A 5945-nucleotide genomic window follows, 5' to 3' on the forward strand; every position below is an offset into this window, starting at 1 on the left:
TTGAGGTGCCAGGAAATGAGGTCTGATCAAATGAAATGCAAGCACAATTTCTTAGAGCCATTTAACTTTCCGCTGGGAGGATGTACTTAACAAACTCATGTTGTACAGTCCACTTAATCCAGGCACTTTCTTTGTGCAGTTGGAGTGAGTAGTTACTTCTCTCTCTTATATAGATGACTTGTGAAACTCAAGCTTACCATCTTCAGTGCTGGCATTTTACTTTGCCACTCACCCCAAAACAACGTGAGATGTGTTCAGTGGCCTCTGGTACTCTTTCTGGCAAGAATCAAATGATGTGGGGACTGAGGGAGGGATGGGGAAGTGTAGCCACAGTTCTTCCAAGTGTAAATACTTTTTGTTTGTTCTAGCAGTAAAATGCAAATGCAATCCATATTTGTTAGAATGGTCGGGTCTCATGAGAAATCTATGCTATGTGTCCAGGGCTTTTGAAACAGAGTCCTTTGGAGTGGGAGTTAGGGAGTATAGTGGATGCCAAATATGTCTTTCTTCAGTGCTTAAGAGAACTCTTTCCTGAAATCCAGCTTTGAACATAAACAGGGGTGTGGGATGGGAGAGGAGCCTAGGACAAACCTGTCTGATGAAGGTCAACAATAGACTGAAGTCTTGATTGCATGGAAGAGGAACATCAGAAGTGTCTGACAATGGAGGGGACAGTGAGCTATGCACAACCACCCGTGGAGGTGATCTTGAACCTGCCCAGGCCGAATGAACATCAGCCTGCAAGAACTAGTTCTTTGAATTGATTTGCAATGCTCTCAATGGCTATAAAGTGCCACATTTTCCCTGTCAGAGATCTCCAAAAATTTCAAACAGAATAATAATGGCTGCATCGAGTGTTTTCTCAGTTTTGGAGAAATGCTTAGGTCCTATGATAGCTTCGGGACAGCTTTCTGTAATTTTCCTCAATTAACGGGTTGGTAGGGGTAAAACTTATGACACCTTTCCACCGTCGATTTGTGATCAGTTTTAATGGTTAAAATGTTTACTCTGCTTCTGTCAACCCTCGTCTTTTTATTTACACCCCTCCCTTTTTTTCTGTACAGGGAGAGAAGACATATCAACTCTGACTGGACACCCTGATTCCTCCAAATATATATACCACTGTGTATTAATCTTTCTCTCAGTGTTTTATAGGGGTACCTAACATAATGCTGTGTCAATAATGAAAGGCTTGATGTAATATAGCTGTAATTTACCTTCCATATGAATGTAGTGGTTAGGTTCATAAAAGAGAATTGTGTGAGTCTGGGATTACCACATCTAAAACATTATTCTTTAATGGGGTAATACAATTCATTGAACAGCTACCACTTAAAAAATTTGCAGGACAATTAGAGCCTGCATTTCTAGTTAAGATGGATCTTGTAAATTTAAAATCGGATTAACTTTTGAGTGCTGGGGTGGCTGCAATAATTTGGGGGCTAACTCCATTTGGTTTCCAAGCTCTCACTTCTGCATTATCTTCACGGGTCTTTAAACCAGCCACCTAACCAATCAAGGGCAATTCCCATCTGATCTATCACTCAGGCCTTTGTAAGGAGTGCATCCAAGCTCTGCAGACTTTTCTCATGAAGGATTGTCTAGCACGAGTACCTGGCTACTTAAATGCTGTCACTCCTGCTGAGATAAATGCGTCTTTAAAAATAGTCTCTGTGGGCCGGGCGCCGTGGCTCAAGCCTGTAATCCCAGCACTTTGGGAGGCTGAGACGGGTGGATCATGAGGTCAGGAGATCGAGAGCATCCTGGCTAACACGGTGAAACCCCGTCTCTACTAAAAAATACAAAAAAAAAAAAAAAAAAAAAACTAGCAGGGCGGGGTGGCAGGCGCGTGTAGTCCCAGCTACTCAGAAGGCTGAGGCAGGAGAATGGCGTGGACCCGGGAGGCAGAGCTTGCAGTGAGCTGAGATCCGGCCACTGTACTCCAGCCTGGGCGACAGAGCAAGACTCCATCTGAAAAATAAATAAATAAATAAAGTCTCTGTGGCAGGTCACTGGGGGACAATCTACAGCATCTGGCCATCCACTTCTTTTTCATTTCGTGTTCTACCCCAAGAGACTCCCGATGTCGGCTGTGGAGGGTTAAAAGGATGAGGCTCTCCTTTGTTTAGCAAATCTGTTCACAGTTCATGATGATGTATTTTATGATGCCAAGCTTGGAGATAGTTGCTTTCCGTAGTCCCAACTGTATTGTGTTATCTCCTGATACTGATTTTTGATCTTTTGTTTTATTAAAAAAATTAGTGAAAGAGGTGTGCCTATCTGTGAAGTTTGTAGTACATTATCCTGAAGTTATGTAACAAATAACCCCCAACCCCAGCGTTCCCTGCTACCTTGTGTTCATTAAAACTAAATAATAAAAATAACTGTAAGAAAACCTTAAGAACTGGGGTTAGAGATTATTTTCAGGCACTAGGGTCTCTTCTGTATTCCTCAATTGATTGAATCAGCAGGGAGAAACATCGAGAATCGCTTCCTTCAACTTTTTATTTTGCAACGTGGGGACCTCAAGAGGTTAAATGATGTGGCCCAGGTTACATGTAATGTGAGGAGAGGGTGACAAGGCCTAAGGTGATGCTCTCGTGACAATTCTGGGGAAGCCTGCAGTTTGAGGAATGGGACAATGTGACACATATTCTCTGTTCCCTGAGACCATTCATTGACTATTCCCTTGGTGGCTTTACTAGAATGAGAGGAAGCATCAGTTAAACATAGAAAGATTAGTATTTATTTATTCATTCATTCATTCATTCATTCATTCATTCATTCGGCAAATCCTTATTGAGCCCTGACTGTGGGCCAGTCCCTGTGCCAAGTCCTGGGGACACAGTGATGAAAAAACTGGTTACAGTTTCTGCCTCCTGCCTCATTCCACTTACAGGGAGTAGGCAAGATGGATAGTAAATTGGCCATAAACACTGAGGAAAATGACCTTACAATCCACAAAATGCATCTTTTTTTTTTTTTTGTAAAAGGATTGCTACTACTTTACTTGTCAGCTCTGGATCTCCAAATGTGGTGGCTCCCTCCTCTTTTTTTTTTCTTATTTTTCTTTGAGGAGTGTACCATTTTTTTATCTTTATAAATTAGTTAAGGGAAATGATGCACTTGCCCATTTTCTACAGACCTAATCGATTTTTACCTAATCAGTTTTACAGAAAGTATTACATGGAAGAAGAGATAGGGGCCAGGAAAGCAAGAGGGACATTGGTGAGTGGGGTAAGAATCCCAGTAGCCCTGGGAAAGGTGTCTCCACTTCCACATCTGGCTTTTCTAGGAGGCATCTGTGCTAAATGACCTGGGATTGTGTTGGATGGCATACGACTGAAAGTTCAAAGAAACCAATTTATAATAAGTTTACAGTTTAGGAAAAAGAATTCCCTTTCACCTCATCCCCCTGCAATAAGGAAAAGAAAGAGCCCAGTATCACCTAATTATCATGGAAATTATTTTACTCTCATATGAAGGGAATCTGGAGGAAGGAAAGCCAGGGCTGGTGTGGCTGCCTTTTGATCCCTGGGAGCACACTCTTGCCTTCAGACTCCTTGATCTTTAGTGCACAGTTTCCATCACTGAGGCTGCCTCATGGGCTAAGATGGCTGTTGAAGCACTGATCCTCGCATCCACATTTCAGGCAGGAAGCAGAAGGAAGGGCAATGGGCAAAGGGGCTGTGTCTTGCAGCCGAGCCAGCCTCCCTTTGCTGCAGAGGAGGCAGGGAAAGGGGGTATTTACTGGGAACATCGCTGCCCCTCCTCCAAATTGAGGGTCTTGGCTCCAAGGATGAAAGCTGGAAAGGATAGGTGGATCAGTGCTTCTTGAACTTTTGCATGCATCAGAATCACCCAGAAAGATGTTAAAACTCACTCTGCAGGGCCCCACCCCCAGAGATTTGGATTCAGTAAATCTGGGGTGGAGTCTGAAGAATCTGCGTTTTTTAACAAACTCCCAGGTGACATAGATGGTGTCAATTCTCAAGCCATATTTTCAGTAGCACTGACACTCTTCCAATAGGTAGTACTTTCATTTGTCAGGGAAGTTCTATTGCTCTGATAACTTAAAACCAACCCAACCAGAAGCTCACAAAAACTAGCAACCCATGAAAAATGATCACCATTTCCCTAGAGCTCTGAGACAACTAGTGGTAGTGCAACAGTAACCCAAAAATGTCAATGAAAATATTTCCTTCCCCAGAAACTGCTTGGTTTCACTCAGGTCCTGTCCTTATGGGTCTGCGTCTGGTTGCAGGGCTTGAAGTATTTTGGAAGCTTAGCAAAAGGTGAGCCCTTTCCCCTGGGGGTTGGTGATCTTTGTTTTGACCATTTCCACCTGGTGAAGATTTTCATAGACAAATATGCTTGTGGCATCTTGTAATTCATTGTGTCTTATGATGGGCCTCTGATTCTATGAGCTTCCCCCTAGCTAGGGATCCACAGGGGTGATCAAGATGTGACTGGATGTGAACCTGACCTGCTGACAGTCCACCTGAACTTGCCTAGAAATGTCTCTTGAAAAGGATGAAAAGCCTCCTCCTTCAGACAAGGAAGACAGAGTGGGGTAAATTTATCCACACAGATTCCATTCAAAAACAAATTTACAGAATGCAGAATGGCTACTGTGTGTCTTGTGCTATGCTAGTTCTCTCTCTCTACGTGGACTTTGACCCTGTCCAAAACACTGTGCTTTTGTGCGTAGTTGTGTCACATTTAGGCCCAGCCCTAAGAACAGTTTGAAAATAAATCACATACAGCCTTTGATTGTGAGGCAAGCTTAAAGTACATTTTGTTTGATTTGCAGAGGCATGGTGAGGAATTTATATGCATGGCTGTTGTGGCAGCAGTGAGATTTCCAAACAGATGAATGATGAAATGAAACAGACTGAAGCTATCTCACAAATGTTAAATGGAGAAATAAAAGTTGTTATAGTCATTGCTAATGACAGAATGAGCAAGAGATTTATTTAGCAGGACCATACTATGCCCCTTGGAAGGTTCAGTTTATGAGCTGGAGCACAAGGATTTACTGTCATTTCACCTGAAAACACACATTTAGCTGTCCATTTACCTTTAGTCCTACTGACTCAAAATACTTTCAAATTTCAGAAACCATTAATATGTATTCCTTTAGAAAGCAAAGCTCTTTCAGAAACTGTCCTCTACCAAAGTTAATGTGGTCACCACATTTGATGATTTTGCTAGGTAGGGAGGTTTATTTAATCACAGCTACTGTCACTCAGGAGGATGAGCCATTCAAAAAAGATGGCCCTGTCCTCCGCTTCTTGCCTACCACATATAATCTCAGTAATTCAGATTTCTCTAAACCAGCATTAGTGATCATTTCAATAGGGTATGAACAAAAGGCTTATAAAAATAGCTTTCCAGCTTGCCACCAAAAATGCAAAAAATGGTAAGTATGTGAGGTAATGCATGTGTTAAGTAACTTGATTTAGTCACCCTACAATGTGGGTGTGTATATATACAGACATATGTATATATACACATTGTGTTGTACACCATAAATATATAGAAATTTTACTAGTCAATTAAAACTACAAATAAAGTGGCTTTCCAGAAAAATTAGATATTGGACTCTATTACAAAGGAATTGCATAAAAATACTTACAAACATAACTATAAGCAGTTGATGAGCAAATTACAAATGACTGTTTTTTATTAAAGCATTCTTCCAAAAGAAAGGGAAAGCAAATTCCATAGACATCCAAAATACTGAAAGTGACAAAACAATACTTCTTTAAAATGTATTTTATAACATATTGATTGATATTCTAATGGTTTTAAGTAGGATAATTTTCCAAAACCTAAGTGCTACATATTTTACAGTGGAAATATCAACCTTATCATGAGCTAAAGATTTGCAATCAGAATGTTGGTAGTGCATTGCTAAGTTATGACAAGTGTCATAGGACAAG

This window comes from Macaca nemestrina, chromosome 15 (genome assembly GCF_043159975.1).
Source record: "Macaca nemestrina isolate mMacNem1 chromosome 15, mMacNem.hap1, whole genome shotgun sequence".
Lineage (NCBI taxonomy): Eukaryota > Metazoa > Chordata > Mammalia > Primates > Cercopithecidae > Macaca > Macaca nemestrina.